A 19,307-nucleotide genomic window follows, 5' to 3' on the forward strand; every position below is an offset into this window, starting at 1 on the left:
CATCTTACCCTTTTATCTAAAATCAAAAGGGAAAATGCTGGAAAATCTCAGCAGGTCTGGCAGCACCTGTAAGGAGAGAAAAGAGCTGATGCTTCGAGTCCAAATGACCCTTTGTCAAAGCTCTGACAAAGCTTTGACAAAGGGTCATTTGGACTCAAAACGTCAGCTCTTTTTTCTCCTTACAGATGCTGCCAGCTCCTGAGATTTTCCAGCATTTTCTCTTTTGGTTTCAGATTCCAGCACTCGCAGTAATTTGCTTTTACTCTTATATCTCTTGGCTCTCATAGACAAGCTATCCCTGTAACACTAATGCCCTGTATAAGTAAAGCATAACATCCTTACTTTTATGCTCAATTCCTCTCATTATAAATGATAGAATTCCATTAGCCTTATTGATTACATGCTGTACCTGCATACAAACTTTTGTGACTCATGCATGAGAATGCCTGGAGCCATCTGAACCTCTAAATTTTGCAGTCATTTTCTGTTTAAGTAACACTCAGAGATATTTTTATTCTTTCTGCCAAAGTGAACAACTTCACATTTTCCCACATTATTCTCCACCTGCCAGGTTTTTTTCCCACACATTCAACCTATCTATACCAATGTGCAACATCTTTGCATTCTCTTCACAACATATTTTCCTATCTATCTTTGTGTCATTGGCAAATTTAGCTACCATACCTTCGCTTCCCTCATCTAAGTCATTAATATAAATTGTAAAATGTTGAGGCCCCAGCACAGACTCAGGTGGGACTCCACTCGTTACATTCTGTCAATCAGAAAAAGCCCCATTGTTTTCAGCCAGCCGGCCAATCTTGTATCCATGCTAATACATTCCCCTTTACACCTTGAGCTTTAATTTTCTGCAATAACCTTTGATGTGGCACCTTATCAAATGTCTTCTGAAAATCCTGTACATAGTACATCTACAGGTTCGCCCTTATCCATAGCGTACGTTGATTCTTCAAAGAACTCCAATGAATTGGTTAAACATGATTTCCCTTTCTCAAAAAGATGCTGTCTCTTCTTTATTCCCTTGAGTTTTTCTAAGTGCCCAGCTATAACCTCCTTCACGATTGATTCCAACGCCTTCCCAACAACCGCCGTCAGCTCACTATAGTTTCTTGTTTTTGCCTCCCTCTCTTCTTGAATAAAGAAATCACATTTGCTATTTCTCAGTCTGATGGAAATCCATTGACATCAAGCAACATTTTTACAAGGGGAACTATTTCAAGGAGAAATATTCTTAAAGCTTCCAAAAGAAGCTGGAGATACAAAGGGGAAATTATGAAAGCTGAACAAAGTGTGTTTGCGACATTTAAGAAATTTGTGATAAATATAATTTACAAAGGAATTCAAAATCAGGCTTCTGGAATTTTCAATTTATAGGTTTGAACCTTAGGCAAACGAATTTGGGAATGACCATAACTCATACCTTTGGAATGTTAATAGGATCAAATAGTCACAAAAGGAATATTCTACAGCTAAGGGAGAAGCAGATCAATTAAGAAATTTAATTGGGCAATTAAATTGGTATGCACACAAACTAGATTTGATGCATGCTATGATGTATTTGAATTAAGCACCATGCTGAAATATTCTACTGTTGGGAAGTGTTAAAATCAAATAAGACATTGAAGAAACTAAGTTAGAAGAATGTACACTCAGGTTTTCAGGCCTGAGTGGCCCAGAAGGGAAGAAATGAAGCATTTTTAGTGATGCCTCACATGCTGACTTTCCCGATGGTTATTCGAGTCCAGCAGGATTTGTTATGTTTTCAGTAAGAAGAAAAGATAAATGTCGCCCATTAGCATGGGAATCAAAATAAATAAAGAGAGTAGTTCAAAGCACCTTAGCAGCAAGGCTCTTGCGCTGGTAGAAATGACAGAATGTGGCTATACATTTATAAAGTATTTTGGAGGGACTATATCAGGGGCACCCAGAGGGAAATGTGCCTGTAGAATGTAAAAGATAACCATTCGCTCTGGGACAATGTCAATTTGACAAGAATTTTACAAAAAAGAGGTTGAGGATTGACCTCGCGTGTATAAAAGGGATGTTGGAAAGGGAGATTTCAAAAGCAAAATGGGTCAACACAAGTCATCAGTTGTCAGATTGTTTCACAGGAGGAACTGCTTGTCCAAAGAAATCCTCAGAGGGACGCCTTGTGTTATAATGGATTATGAGAACACAGAAACTTTCATATTGTAACCTTATTAAGATTTTCAAGGCAGGGGGCAATATGCAGTATGTGAAAGATTTTTTAATAAGATAATATATTATCATTTTGCATTTTTTTCTTTTGAATAGTTTTCTTTGCATATCAATTTAAAGAGAACAGGGATTTGTTAGCATATAATAGGTTCTGTTGATGGATGTTAAATGCCAGTAGTTTAAGCCTAGTACTTTAAGATAATGAAGGTAATAGGTGATGGGTATTGATTAGTTAATTATATTCAGATTTGTATTTAAAGAAGAGTCAGCCAGCATTGACAGGGAGATTGTGTTCGAGTGGAGAAACAAGCTCTGCAATTAACAGTCTTGACCAAAAGCATCGAGTCTCAGTTTTACAACCAGGCTTGGGAATTTCTCTGACACAGGAGATGTCTAACTCATCTCAATAATGCCAAAATGGTCTCAAAGTGTTCGTGGACATGCTGAATGAAATCGTGTCATCCTTCAATGATGGCTTTTCACAGTTTCTGGAGTGTAGAATCTTTCACTATTTCTTCTTGTTGCTTTTCACATTTGCAATGCACAAGATGTACCAGACCAATTTTGGAAAGCATCTACAAGACCAATGTTAATGAAGTCAATTTGTAGATTCAAGAATATATCTTTTGTTTTCGCTGGGGTAAGTGTATCTGATGTGACCTTCAAGTTATCTGGCTTGTACCTAATCTCACAGTGATAAGCTTGAATCTTTATCAAGAAATGTTGCAATCTTGGTGGCGTACTGGTCAGTGTTTCTCACCAAATCATCTCCAATGGCTTGTGGTCAATCTGTACCACAAATCTATTGCCAAATAGATCGGTATGAAAAACGCATGATTCCGAATGTTTCCCACTCAATGTTGGAATTGTTGCTTTGTGTTATGAGTTCTCCACAATATGTACTAGCCAATAGCCATGCTTGGCACTGGGCTTTGAGAAGAATTTTGCACCTGCAAATCTTGGATCTAATTCTTCTAATACAAAGAACAAAGAACAGTACAGCACAGGAACAGGCCCTTCGGCCCTCCCAGCCTACGCCAATCACATTGTCCTTCCTAGACCAACCGCTTGTATCCCTCCATTCCTGATCTGTTCATGTGTCTATCCAGATAAGTCTTAAATGTCACTAACGTATCTGCTTAACCACCTCACTTGGCAGTGCATTCCAGGCCCCCCCACCACCCCCTGTGTTTTGTAAGGACAACATTTCAAAGCTGTTTAAATGTTATGGATCAAGGTATATTTTCAATGATCTGACCTTGTCACACATAATTTGAGCTACATCAGTCTGAGAGCTCTTTTACTCTTCTAACTATTTCATCTTTCTCTATTTTGTCTGATTTGACCTTCAACTTGTCTTCTAAATGGACACTGCACTTACACGATGGATGGATTAGTGGACCTGCATTCTTATGCAAGTGAAATTTTGTCAAAACATTCTGGATATTTTGGTGTTAGATCATGAACTGAGGCTATAGGAATAGTTCCTGTGGTTGATCTGCTATGTGAGGTATGACTGCTTCCATAGATGATCACCAGTGTGTACTCATGACATGCAGATAGATCTACAATCACTGGACCTTTAGTCTCCATGATGTTGAACACAGGAGGATTGATTTTCCTTGAAATATCAACAAGGCCTATGGATACTGTACATGGAATTGGTGAAATGTTGTACACTGAAACCTGAAATTTACACAGTAGTAGGTTTCGCCATAATCTTCCATGTCTGCGGATACATATATTTTAGAATCCACAGAGGTAAGATGTCGGCGCTTCCCTTGTGTCAATCTTGGCCAATAATGAATGGTTACCAACTTTCTCTGGGCAGATAATTTGAATCTTTTCCAATAGTTTGAATGGTGTTATGGTATGGATATTTTTCATGAGATTGACAATATTAAACATATGTTCTCCACTCAACTCATCGTGCATATCATTGTCCATCTTTAGTTTGTCAATCATTTCTGATGGGATACTAAATGGTTATTCTTATTGCTTGAAGGTACTCATTGTATAAGGTTAGTTTGGATCAGTGCCCAGCTCTTTGTAGTTGCATCATCCTTTGCTCTAGTTCACTGCCATTGTCAATGGCCCTTCCTATCACTTGCCTTGCAGAATTGATGGAAAATTGATGCATATGTCCTTTTGTGCACACAGAAGGCTGCACCTTCCACATGGCTGGCTAAGTTTGAATGTTCTAGTGAGTAAATCAATAGTAGCCCATGTTCAAATGCAGCAAGACCTGGACAATATCCAGGCTTGGGATGGTAAGTAGGATTCACGCCACACATCATCTCTGGGTGATGACCATCTCCAAGAAGAGAGAATCTAACCCTTGACATTCAGTGGCATTACCATCACTGAATCCCCTACTATCAGCATCCTGGGAGTTACCATTGACCATAAACTTAACTGGATTAGCCAGATAAATACTGCAGTTATTGAGCGACTCACTTCCTGAGTCCCCAAAACCTATAATATCTACAAGGCACAAGTCAGGAGTGTGATGGAATACGCTCCACTTACCTAGATGAATGTCGCTCCAACAACACAAGAAACTTGACACCATCCAGGGCAAAGCAGCTGACTTGATTGGCACACCATTCACAGATATTTAATTCCTCCACCATAGACTCATAATGTAACAATGTGTATCATCTACAAGTTGCATAGCAGGAACTCATCAAGGCTCCTTAGGTAGCACCTTCCAAACCGATGACAACTACCAACTAGAATGACAAGGGCAGCAGATACATACTGGGAACACCATCACCTGAAAATTGCCCCTCCAAGCTGCTCACCATCCTGATTTGGAAATATATCGCTGTTCCTTCATGTTGCTGGGTCAAAATCCCGGAACTCCTTTCCTAATAGCATTGTAGGTGTACCTGTACAACATGAACTGCAGCAGTTCAAGAAGACAGTTCGCCATCACCTTCTCTGGGGCAATTAGGGATGGGTAATAAATGTTAGACAGTGATGCTCACATCCTTTAAATGAATTAAAAATAGTAATTAGGGTTATACTTGGGACCTGTAAAGTTCATCGACCTGAGGATCACTTCGCACTTACATCCATCCTTGAGTAGCTCTTCTATGCTATACGTTTTGGACTTGTCGAGCAGATTTTTTCTGGAATTCTTTCATGTGTGTAGGTGTGATTAATTCTGTCTGCTAACTCTGTGTTTGAAAACACAATCCGCACCTTTTTCTCTGCATGTGCTGATGGAGTGCTCTCTGGATTCTGTAGATGTGGCTGGAATGACATGAACTGTGGTCAATGAATATGGAAGTTTTAACCTGATTCTGAACCTATCTTCCAATGTTGTCCACATCTTTCAGGGATACTTTAGTTCTTGTGCTGTTAATCCTGACATGTTCAGCCTGTATGCACTTTCATTCCCTATTGCTAGGTGATTTTTTTGTTGCTTGTTTAGCTAGTTCGCACACACCTGAATCAAGAAACCACATCTCTGCACACTGTGTACGCATTTTAAATTCATTTATTAGGTTAGCTACATTCCAATTCAAATTGGGGAATTTTGTCTGGATATTTTGATAATATTCTTTGACCTTCCTTCATGTTTTATTCAATTTATTATTCAGCAGCTCCCAGGGCTGCCCATTATAATTCCAACTTCTCTGGCCGATTTTTATGATTTTTATTTTGATTTCCCACTCGCTCGCTCGCTATCAGTTTGGCCTACATCCCGGTCACCAGCCTTTGCCACTGAGCTAACCCAGTGCTGGTCCTCTCAATGCACTGTCCTATTCACTGACCTAACAGCCTCTGCACTGCAATCTTAACATAAGAAAACATGCTTCCACCCACCCCCCCACCCTCCACCCCCCCACCCTCCACCCCCCCACCCTCCACCCCCCCCCCTCCACCCCCCCCCCCCTCCACCCCCCCCCCCCCCCCCCCCCCCCCCCCCCCCCACCGCACCCCTAGTCCTGGACTTAGCCACAAAAAGAAACATCCTTCCCCCATCCACCCTGTCAAGATCATTCAGGATCTTGTATACTATAATCAAGTCACCCCTCACTCTTCACAATTCCAGTGGAAACAAGCCCAGCCTATACAAGACAACCTGTTCATTCCAGATGAATGACAAAAGGGAATCGTGAGTACTCGTCAATCACATTGAGGAAGTACACGTTCCGATCTGTCGAGGGAAGGGGGCCCTTGAAGTCCACACTCAGTCTTTCAAAAGGGCGAGTGGCCTTAATGAGGTGTGCCCTGTCAGGTCGGTAGAAGTGCGGTTTGCATTCCGCGCATACCTGGCAGCTTCGGGTTATGGACCTGACATCCTCCACCGAGTAGGGTAGATTCCGGGCCTTTATGAAATGGAAGAGCCGAGTGACCCCCGGATGGCAGAGATCATTGTGGAGAGCCTGTAATCGATTCTCCTGCACACTTGCACATGTTCCACGCGACAGGGTGTCTGAGGGCTCATTGAGCTTCCCTGGACGGTACATGATATCATAATTGTAGGTGGAGAGTTTGATTCTCCACCTCAAGATTTTATCATTCTTGATCTTACCGTGTAACGTGTTGTTGAACATGAACGCCACGGACCGCTGGTCCGGGAGCAGAGTGAATCGTTTTCCCGCCAAGTAATGGCGCCAATACCGAACGGCCTCCACAATGGCCTGGGCCTCTTTTTCCACCGCAGAGTGCCGAATTTCAGGGCCTTGGAGGGTGCGAGAGAAAAAGGCGACGGGCCTGCCCGCCTGGTTAAGTGTGGCGGCCAGGGCGAAATCAGATGCATCACTCTCCACCTGGAAGGGGATGGACTCATCGATAGCGTGCATCGTGGCTTTCGCGATGTCGGCTTTTATCCCTTCAAAGGCTAAGCGAGCCTCTGCTGCTAGGGGAAAAGAGGTAGACTTGATGAGCGGACGGGCTTTGTCCGCATAATTGGGAACCCACTGTGCATAGTATGAAAAGAAGCCTAAGCATCTTCTCAGTGCTTTGATGCTAGTGGGCAGGGGAGGTTCAAGGAGGGGACGCATACGGTCTGGATCAGGGCCAAGGACCCCGTTTTCCACCACGTATCCGAGAATTGCTAGGCGGCGCTTGCGAAATACACACTTCTCCCTGTTGTAGGTCAGATTCAGGTGAGACGCAGTGCGTAAAAATCTAAGGAGGTTGGCATCGTGGTCCTGCTGGTCATGGCCACAGATAGTGACGTTATCCAGGTACGGGAAGGTAGTCCGCAGCCCGTTCTGGTCCACCATTTGGTCCATAGCACGCTGGAAGACCGAGACCCCATTCGTGACGCCAAAGGGAACCCTTAAAAAGTGGTACAGACGACCATCCGCCTCAAAGGCCGTGTATTTTCGGTCCTCTGGGCGAATGGGGAGCTGGTGGTAAGCTGACTTCAAGTCAATGGTGGAGAGCACCCGGTACTGCGCAATCTGATTGACCATGTCAGATATGCGCGGGAGGGGATACGCATCCAGCTGTGTGTATCTATTAATGGTCTGACTATAGTCTATGACCATCCGGGGTTTGTTCCCGTTTTCAACCATCACTACTTGCGCTCTCCATGGACTAGAGCTAGGTTGGATGATCCCTTCCCTGAGGAGCCGCTGAACTTCAGATCGAATGAAGATCTGATCCTCAGCGCTGTAACGCCTGCTCTTTGTTGCGATGGGCTTGCAGCCTGGCACGAGATTCTCAAATAGAGAGGGTGGGGTGATTCTGAGTGTTGAGAGGCTACACGTGGAGCGCGCTGGGCAATTTGGAGGCTGCTGTCCTCCCACTGAAAGTGGAGGGAGTGGCCCATCGTACTGCAGGGTTACACTCTTCAGGTGGACCATAAAGTCTAGTCCCAGGAGTATTGGAGCGCAAAGGTGCGGTAACACAAGGAGCCTGAAGTTCTCGTAAACTGTGCCCCGCACCGTCAGGTTGACCACGCAGCTCCCTAGCACGATGACAGACCGGGACCTCGACGCCATCAAAATTGTCTGCCTGACAGTCCGTACCCGGAGACCGCACCGTTTCACGGTGTCAGGGTGAATGAAGCTCTCCGTGCTCCCGCTGTCAAACAAACAATGAATCTGGCGTCCATTTACCTCTATGCCCATCATGGACTTGTTGAGCCTGGTCCAGGATGATTGACGCCACCGTTGGGTCTTGGGTGCAACTGCAGGCAGCTGAGATGGTTGATGATGATGATGACCCCTGCTGGTCATCTGCGGTCGGTGCCGACCAAAATGGCTGCCCCCATAGATCGCACGTGGTCGATGGCGCTAAAAGTGGCGGCCTCTGCAGGTCGCACGTGTCTTGCGACTCCGTCGTCAGGAATGGCGGCGCTCTGGAATCGCACGTGGTGGAAGATCTCGAAGACGCTGGAGACAAGGAGACCGGCTCCGGAGAATCACACGCCACGCTGCTATGTTTGGAGAGTGGTTTGGTCCTGCAGACTTTGGCATAATGCCCTTTCTTTCCGCAGGCAGAGCACAATACCGTTCTAGCTGGACATCGCTGCCGAGGGTGTTTCGCCAATCCACAGAAGTAACACCGCGGGCCTCCTGGAGCTGCCGCCGTCGTCAGGTCCGAGGTTGGAAACACAATCGCGCAGTTTTTCGGAGCCGCTGAATAAAGTTGAGTCGGTGGCTGTACATGCCACGATGTTCCCACGTGGTCGGCAGGGTACATCTCTAGACTTTTGGAGGCCGTTTCCAGAGCGTCAGCCAATTCTACCGTTTTAGCGAGGTCTAGATTACCTTGCTCTAACAGCCGAAGGCGAATGTACGACGAGCCGATTCCCACCACCAACGCATCTCGGACCAAGTCGCTCATATACTGGGCCGCCGACACTGGCTTGCAGTTGCAGGCTCTGGCTAGCTGCTGAAGTTCACACAGGTACTGTTCTGTCGTTTCGCCGGGCTGCCGCCGTCGAGTGGCTAGAAGGTGTCGAGCATGGATCTCGTTTGGCGGTTTGTTGTACCGCTTCTTGAGAAGTTCGATGGCCCTTTGTAGTCTTGGGCATCGCAGATTGCTAAGTATACAGTGTTGCTTACCCTCACGTGGAGGACCCGCAGTCGTTTTGAACGGCTGTTGAGGCATCAATGTAGTCTTGGAAACACTTTAACCAATGGTCGAAAGTGTTCGACGGTCCTGCCGCACGTGGATCTAACGTAAGCCGCTCGGGTTTCAACATTTGCTCCATGGTTTTTTATTTTTTATTTTGTTAGTAATAAAATTGATGCGCGATTAAATCACACGGGAGTCTAGATTACCCGGGAAATAAAGGCTTTTATTACGAACAAGAATGGAGCCACTATATACAATACAATCCCAGACTAAAGGGTCACCAGGCAGTGCAGTGACCTTTATACGTCCCCAGGTAGGCGGAGCCAACTGGAGTGTACCACAGGACAATATCAACAGGTAGAACAGCCCAACCCTAACCCCAACAGTGACAACAGTAACATATCTACAAACACCCATAGTGCTGACCATCCATGGCTCAGCACTCCTAGTGGTAACCAACTATGGTTCACCACACACTGCAATGAAGTTACTGTGAAAATCCCCTCGTCGCCACACTCAGGCGCCTGTCCGGGTACACTGAGGAAGAATTTAGCATGGCCAATGCACTTAACCTGCACATCTTTGGACTGTGGGAGGAAACCAGAGCACCCGGAGGAAACCCACACAGACACAGGGAGAACGTGCAGACTCCACACAGACAGTGAACCAAGCCAGGAATCGAACTCGGGTCCCTGGCGCTGTGAGGCAGCAGTGCTACCCACTGTGCTGCCCTAAAAGTGATGGGAACTGCACCCTTTTCCAACAAGGGAGCTCGGGCTCATCTGGATAATTACAGATCAGTTAGCATAACTGGCAAACTTCATGGATTCTTTGAGAAGGTAGCAGATGTTGCTCAGGTTTCAGTCATGATTTTCAACCAAGCCAGACTGTGCAAAACAGCTGCGCAAGAGATAAACATTGGCACTTCAAATCTATTGTAGTGCATACTAATCCTGCACAGCATAACTCTCAAAGTGCAGAAATACAAAAGATGTTGACAGCTTGATCTGTGGGCAGGGTAATGACAGGTGCAGCATGGTACAGGGAAATGGAAAGTTATAAGATTTGGCAGAGGGAACATTGATGTGAATCATGTGCCAAATGGGAATGTATTGGAGCAGGAGAGAAAACTTGCAGTTTCTGTAAATAGGTCATTAAAAACAGAACAACATACCCAGGCTCTTGAAGCAAACAGAACATTGTAAAAAGAGGAAGGTGTAAGAGGAATTTTCTGATGGTGTACCCTGGGGGGCTCTGTACTTGTTGGACCTTACTCAGCCAATATATGGACTGCGAAAGACAGTATATAGTTAAAGAACAAAAAGGAATTTATTTGCTAATGCATGCATCAGGAGGGAGACATAGTCAATGAGGGTTGACTGTCCTCTCTGAGCTAGTATTGCAAGGTAAAATTATTACAGGCAGTCCCCGGGTTACGAACGAGTTCCATTTTTAAGTCTGTCTGTAAGTCGAATTTGTATGTAAGTCGGAACAGTTCATAGAAATCATAGAAACCCTACAGTGCAGAAGGAGGCCATTCGACCCATCAAGTCTGCACCGACCACAATCCCACCCAGGCCCTACCCCCACATATTTACCCCGCTAAGCCCTCTAACCTACGCATCTCAGGATTTTAAGGGGCAATTTTTAACCTGGCCAATCAACCTAACCCGCACATCTTTGGACTGTGGGAGGAAACCGGAGCACCCGGAGGAAACCCACGCAGACACGAGGAGAATGTGCAAACTCCACACAGACAGTGACCCGAGCCGGGAATCGAACCCGGGACCCTGGAGCTGTGAAGCAGCAGTGCTAACCACTGCGCTACCGTGCCGCCCTACTGTGCTACCGTGCCGCCCTACTGCGCTACCGTGCCGCCCTACTGCGCTACCGTGCCGCACAGTTACATACGGTTCACATCTAGCGTCAATTAGTCAAATGTTTGTCTTAGTATATAGTATATATTTTACCTAAAACATCTTAAATATAATAATGCAGCAATAATAATAATCGCGTAAACACAACAGTGACGGGTAGCAAAAAAACACAGAAAATGCAGGAAGAACTTCTTCTACGAAATGCTTGGCGCAGATCCCAGCCACCGGTGGTGGAACTAACAACCTTAATGCCTTTCAAGACAGATTCTGGTCCGAAATTTGCATTTATATAGCGCCTTTAACCTTGGGGGAAATTCCAAAGGCGCCTCGCGCGGGAACGTTGTCAGACGTGAATTGACCCTGAGGAGGACAGACTGATTCTGGCTACACTACAGAGAGATTCATTAAATTACAGCGACGCCTCTGGCTGTTCTTAGATTGAAGATATAATCAACTCAATGAATCAGAACCAAGAGGCGAACATGAGGAAGATAATTCACGTGTCTCCCCCCCCCACCCATCCCCTTTCTAATGATCTGATTAAACAAGGTGAGAGCTGAGTTTTGACACGCTTACCTGAATGTTGCATCCACAGAAAAGCGAGGATGTTGGTTTTTGCTGCTGTATTTAGAGGGATAGTGGAACGCACCATTTCTAAATGCTGCAGAGTTCCTTGTCATTTCTGATGTATTGAATTTCATGCTTCAATCAAAATGTCCAAACTTTAAAAATATTAGTGCCTTAAAAATCTCCAAGACATCTATCATTTGAGGGGAACAAAACGTGCCTTTGCAGTTCCTGGAAAGGTTGTGAATCAGTTCCAACAATTTATTGTTGTAGATTTGCAGTGTCATTAATATTTCCTTTGCAAACCGTTGAACTGAGAGAAACTTCGTTCCATCAGAACCGTTTACTTCTGTGTACCCCGGGCCTCTTGGTGATCATCCTTTTGGAAAATGTCACTTAAAAAAAAAGAGGAATGATTGATTTAAGACTTCAATAATGCGGTTATTGGTTGGGAAGGGTACAATGAAATACAACAGCGGCGCATGTGTTACCACGCGTGCATAGAGCTCCGCTCCCAAGAATGAATGAAGTTTTGGTGTGTGGTGTCTTAAGTAAAAGTGTGGCATTCCTGCAACCGACTGTAATCACAGTAACTTCATTGCAGTGTTAATGTAAGCCTACTTGTGGCACTAATAAACTTTAGTTATACCCGCAAATGCTCAAACCTAAATGATGACACGGCGTCCTCTGCGATCCTTGCAGAGTCCCCTCTAGAACCAAGAGATTCCAGCATCCGCAGTAATTTGCTTTTATCCAGAGTCCCCTCGAGAGTCAGGACTACAGGATTGCAATGAAGAGCCCCAATCTAAATACATGAAGCATTTAGAATGTGAGTGTTTAGATTTCCCAGATCTTATAAATAACAGAATGGTTAGAAGGTGGGAGCTACGAAAGAAGGAAAAAGCAGCTAGTTGGAATGTTAAAATAAAATCAAAATACCGCGGATGCTGGAAATCTGAAATAAAACCAGAAAATGCTGGAAAAGCTCAACAGATCTGGCAGCATTTGTGGGGAGAGAAACAGAGTTAGAGTCCAAATTGACTCTTTGGGACTCAATATCAAAGTTAAACCCAATATTGGAATATTAAACCCTGTTTCTTCACAAGTATTGGTGAGTAAGCATATTAAAGTGTCTCTTGTTGTATTATGTAAGATTTCATCGAATCATAGAATCATATAGTGCAGAAGGAGACCATTCGGCCCATCGAGTCTACACCGACCACAATCCCACCCGGCCCTATCCCCATGCATTTACCGTAGCTAGTCCCCTTAACACTAAGGGACAATTTTGCATGGCCAATCCACATAACACGCACATTTTTGGACTGTGGGATTCTGAAAGGAATGATGTGGCCCTCCACCCACATTGTCTGTACCTTTAAGACCTGGCTGGCTGTAGGGATTCGCATTCTAATCAGTATTCTGCAACTTGATTTTGTGTCTGTTTGCACTGTTTGAGAGCACATTTCCACTCCATCTGACGAAGGAGCAGTGCTCCGAAAGCTTATGGTATTTGCTACCAAATAAACCTGTTGGACTTTAACCTGGTGTTGTGAGACTTCTTATTCTGAAAGGAAGTCAGTGTGGTTAAGGAAAATGATGTTCGATAGACTTACCAGCAAATGTGCTGGGTCAGATAGCGTGTTACCTAGGATACTGAGATTAGTGATGTAAATTGTGAAATACTGGATATTGCATTAAGCAAACAAAATTTGCATTTACATGGCGCCAGGATGTCTCAACACACTTTACAGCTGTTGAAATGCAGTCTTTGTTGTGATGTAGGAAATGCAATGTCCAATTTGAACTTGGCAAACTCTCACAAGAAGCAATGTGATAATGACCACTTTTTATAATCCTGTTCCATATTGAACAGGAAAACTCTGCTGCTTTTTAAATGTCCATCTAAGAAGGCAGATGAGGTTTTGGTTTTTGATTTTAATACCTTAGCTGAAAGACAGCTGCACTCCCTTAATACTGCACTGAAGTGTCAACCTAAAAATGGGCGTTCAAGTCTCTGGTGTGACTGGAAACCACAGCCTTCGGCAGATTCAGACTGATGCCAGCGGAACCAGAGCGGTTGCTGTGGTTTGGTGAGAGCCTGGAGGGATGGGAGCAACCAAAAACAACCTCTGTATTCTATTAAACTGATAAATGTGGGGAAGTGTTTAAAAGCTTGGGCTGGAGGAATAATAGCTACACAGCAATAACTTCAACACAGAACTAGAACTTTCTTGATTGAGGACATCAGGAGGAAAGTAGAACAGCTTAAGTAGAGCACATCAAAAGCTTTCAGTGGCGTTTCAAATGAGTAGTCTAACTAAACTCCAGGGTAGAAGACTGCATAAAGTAGTTGTTTTACTCACTCGCACCATAGACTCAGTGTACACAATGAGAGGAAGTCTCCAGTCTCAGTCTCTGCAACACTCTTCCTCATAACCCGCACAAAAGGCATGGGTTCTAAAAGCAAATCTTAGTTTGTGTAATTTGTTGATGACTCAAAGATGAGCATTAGAGATAGAGGGTGCAGGCAGATACTTGCTGCAGGATTTCCATCAGTTGTGAAAATGCGTTTTAACAAAAAAGAATGGAAAGTAATGCACTTCAGTTAAAAAAAGTCCCAGTTCTCATACAATGAATAGAACTGAATTAACAGAAGGCAACTCAAGGCAATTGGAGCTCAGAGGAATAGCAGAGTCCTTACCTCCAATCCTAAAGCAATGTTGCAAAGCAATTACATTAACGGGATAGTGGGATATTGTTAGTCAGAACAATAAGGGGTAACCAAGAAGGTAGATGAGGGCAGTGCAGTTGATGTTGTCTACATGGACTTTAGCAAGGCCTTTGACAAGGTACCGCATGGTAGGTTGTTGCATAAGGTTAAATCTCATGGGATCCAGGGTGAGGTATCTAAATGGATACAAAATTGGCTTCTTGACAGAAGCCAGAGGTTGGTGGTACAGAGTTGTTTTTCAAACGGGAGGCCTGTGACCAGCGGTGTGCCTCAGGGATCAGTGCTGGGTCCACTGTTATTTGTCATTTATATTAATGATTTGAATGAGAATATAGGAGGCATGGTTAGTAAGTTTGCAAATGACACCAAGATTGGTGGCATGGTGGACAGTGAAGAAAGTTATCTCCAATTGCAACGGGATCTTGATCAATTGGGCCAGTGGGCTGACGAATGGCAGATGGAGTTTAATTTAGATAAATGCAAGGTGATGCATTTTGGTAGATTGAACCGGGGCAGGACTTAGTCAGTTAATGGTAGGGCGTTGGGGAGAGTTACAGAACAAAGAGATCTAAGGGTACATGTTCATAGCTCCTTGAAAGTGGAGTCACAGGTGGACAGAGTGGTGAAGAAGGCATTCAGCATGCTTGGTTTCATTGGTCAGAACATTGAATACAGGAGTTGGGACGTCTTGTTGAAGTTGTACAAGACATTGGTAAGGCCACACTTGGAATACTGTGTGCAATTCTGGTCACCCTATTATAGAAAGGATATTATTAAACTAGAAAGAGTGCAGAAAAGATTTACTAGGATGCTACCGGGATTTGATGGTTTGAGTTATAAGGAGAGGCTGGATAGACTGGGACTATTTTCTTTGGAGCGTAGGAGGCTGAGGAGTGATCTTATAGAGGTCTATAAAATAATGAGGGGCACAGATCAGCTAGATAGTCAATATCTTTTCCCAAAGGTAGGGGAGTCTAAAACTAGAGGGCATCGGTTTAAGATGAGAGGGGAGAGATACAAAAGTGTCCAGAGGGGCAATTTTTTCACACAGAGGGTGGTGAGTGTCTGGAACAAGCTGCCAGAGGTAGTAGTGGAGACAGGTACAAATTTGTCTTTTAAAAAAAGCATTTAGAGAGTTACATGGGTATGATGGGTATAGAGGGATATGGGCCAAATGCGGGCAATTGGGACTAGCTTAGGGGTTTAAAAAAATGGCGGCATGGACTAGTTGGGCCGAAGGGCCTGTTTCCATGCTGTAAACGTCTATGACTCTTAATAATGTGCGAGACTACAGAGAATGGTGATAAAGTTTTTTAAAAAGGCATTATCGGATTGCACTTGTATCGGTTATGGGCACCGTGGTACCAGTATATAGATAAGGAAAAGGATAATCCAGAGAGGGGAAGAATGAGAAAATGTTACATTTTCTAGTCTATTAAGATGCTCGGGAGATATAGAAAAATGAAGATATAGAAAATGGTCCAAAGTAAACCCACCAGCTGAGGAAAATTGATCCAGATTAAGTAGGCAGAAAGTAAATTGAAATGGGGTAATTTACTCCGGGGGCAATCATATTTGGAATAATTTGCCAAAGGGGGGGGGGGGAGGGTGTAGAACATTCAACACATGTCGCTGAGGCAATGCTGAGAAAGTTGAGCATGTGTTAAAATCATTATTTAGGTCAATAAGTTGAGAAGCCAGTGTGAGATGTGGGTCCGCTGGTGCCGGATGTGTCGCTGCTAATTCATCTCCATCTGAATTGTAAATCTCCTTTAAGCACTGTTTAGGTTGTTAGAAACGGGAGTGGAAGCTGAGAGCACGAAGACAGCAATGGATCATCTTGCTGCTACTCCGGTGTTAGCCTGCTGCATTCTGACCCTCACTGCTGGCGGCTTCACTCAAGGTAAAACCGGCATTTATTGTATTCATGTCCCTGCAAATGTGGAGACCAGACTCAAGATTGTTGTCATTCGGTCGATTGGCAAAGAGACCAGAAGGGAGACGGGAGTGGGGGTGCTGGGGGGAGGGGGGTGGGGTGGTTTTGCACGGGAGAAAATGCTGGAAAATCTCAGCAGGTCTGGCAGCATCCGTAAGGAGAGAAAAGAGCTGATGTTTCGAGCCCAGATGCACGGGGTCTTGTTATGGTCTGGGATGTATTGCCGGAAAGCGTGCTGGAAACAGAGTCAATAGTAACTTTCAAAAGGAAAGGCACTTGGAACAGAAACATTTGCAGAACTCTGAGGACAATTGGATCAATTGGACAGCTCCTTTAAAGAGCTGGCAGAGGCAGGATGGGCCGAAGTACCCCTTCTATACTGTAAGATTCTCGGTGGCATTTAAACCGGTTAGTTTGGAAGGATTATTTTTTTTGTGATACAGATTTCTCGCCCCGAGCCCTCTGTAGGAAACTATGCAGAGCTTGTGTTGGAGTGGACCCATGTGCCCCTCAGCTGCCTCTCACTCCAGTTTGGACACAGGGCGATCTCAACATCTGGTCCGTCTTCCTGCTCTGAGATCTGATGTGGAGGCTGGAGCGTAAAAACATCAAACTCCGGCCATCTCTGACAATAGCTGCTCGAAGTCAGATCACATCAGCTGGAGTCCGGGGGAGTAGCTACTGACAGCCACAAGGCTGGGAAGCTCCAGGTTAAGAAAGCCTCTTTGCACCAAAGTTAGTGTCAAAAGTGATGTACCCGCTCCCTCCCCTCCTACCCCAGCCCCAACCTGAGGGCATTAATATGCAAACTGTCCCATTGGCGTGTTGCATCTGAGAGTAAAGATTGGCAGTCGAGCATCACTGTGTCTGCGGACCTCACCTTGGCGTAGGGAGGGGTGGATTGTGCCGGGAATATCTGATTGCAAACCCGCCGATCCACAGGGGAATCGCTAACTTTGCCATTGCAAGGAGAGGAATGAGAGTGGTCCCAGGGAGGCAGTGTGAGATGTGGGTCCGCTGGTGCCGGATGTGTCGCTGCTAATTCATCTCCATCTGAATTGTAAATCTCCTTTAACCACTGTTTAGGTTGTTAGAAACGGGAGTGGAAGCTGAGAGCATGAAGACAGCAATGGATCATCTTGCTGCTACTCCGGTGTTAGCCTGCTGCATTCTGACCCTCACTGCTGGCGGCTTCACTCAAGGTAAAACCGGCATTTATTGTATTCATGTCCCTGCAAATGTGGAGACCAGACTCAAGATATGTTGTCAGTTGATGAAGGCAGTTTCATTCACCCCGGTATTGACCGTGTCCGGACTGATTTGCTGTCTGTTGTGACAGAGATATCTGCAATGAAGGCGGGCAGTAAGAAGCTGTAACAAGGAGCCGGGATTTCTGTGCATTTCACTGGGTTTAATGAGTAACTTTTAGAAATTAATTGACTGACACGGGTCGGAAACAGACTGATGCTGAAACTCGATCAGGTTAATCTCAAACAACAAAGTTCATCACACTTCTGTCCAAAGTATTCCCGCCAGGATGTAATAGGACTTTATTTTGTGCCCAGACCTGTTTAGCCCAGAACACATTCCTCATAGAGCTTTCATTTAGAAACGGTTGATTATAAAGCACATTCGAGTGAACCTTCTTGGACCAGATCGCCCGGGTCTATTTATTTAGGATAGGAAGCACATTGAGATTGTGAGAAGTGACACTTTCAAGGATGTCACCATTAGTGGGGACCCATTATTCCAACAATCCATCACTGAAGCAAATAACATGCATTGTATCTTATCTGTTGTATTCATTCCCAGTGGAGGCAAATCTAGTGGAACTAGCCTGACATTTGAAGAATTGCAGATTGCTATCAGTATTGTGTGGAGTTTTAAACAGAGGGAGAGCACGACACGAAGAACTTCCAGCAACCTCCCCCCCCACCCCTCGCCACAATCCCCGGACTGTCCCTCAGATTTTTGGGAACCTTGTCAAGCCCGTCCTCCATTGGGAAAAGAAAACAGACAGGGACATGACTTAACTGTAGAAAGTGTGAGGAAAATGCTAATCCGCGGCGGTTTATTATCAATCTTTTTATAAAAATATGCATAGACTGGGGAAGAAGATGGGCAGTGTGTTGAACTGGTGAGATGGTGCCCAGCCCGAGAGAGACAAGAACCTGCTCCCTTGTGTCCTTTGGGAGTGAGTGTGGTGACGCCTTGCTGCAGTCACGCCAAGCCCAGGCTGAACACGCTACATAGCTGGTGTCATTTCATTGGCAGCATTGAAACTTTTCAAATGTTTACCCGCTCGCTTGACTTTGTATCTTTGTCCATCTGCTTATGGCCATTTCCGAAGCAATTTGCTGGTAATGCAAGGGTGGAAATTCAGTTAGAACAAAACAGGAATCCCAGACACTACTTGCTCCTCATCCATTCTGAAGATATTTGATGCTGGAATGACATTTGCTCGTGGTCGAGTTTCATCACAAGACATTTTGTAATAAACATCTTTTCACAAACTCCGAAAGGAGCTATATGTCAATAGCAATGTCCTAGAATCCAGTTGTGGCATTTAAAGGGAAATGGGTCAGTATCAATGGATAAAAAACTATTTGTTTTTAAACGGCCAGGCTCTAAATGCGGTTGTACTCAGCTTTGTGAGCACAATGCCGTGAAGGCAGCAGACACCAACATGCTAACACAATAGCTGGAGACTCTGGGACACTAGAGGATGCTATCAGGTCAGGTTCTGTGGAGAGAGTAACAGAGTTAACCTTTCAGGTCCATGATCTTTGATCAGAGCAGCAGAAGGTGAGAAATTTTCCCAATTTTAAACCACAAAGGCAAGGTGGCACAGTGGTTAGCACTGACCATAGAAAACCATGGAAAATTACAGCTCAGAAACAGGCCTTTTGGCCCTTCTTGTCTGTGCCGA

Source organism: Mustelus asterias, chromosome 18 (assembly GCF_964213995.1).
Source record: "Mustelus asterias chromosome 18, sMusAst1.hap1.1, whole genome shotgun sequence".
Taxonomy (NCBI): domain Eukaryota; kingdom Metazoa; phylum Chordata; class Chondrichthyes; order Carcharhiniformes; family Triakidae; genus Mustelus; species Mustelus asterias.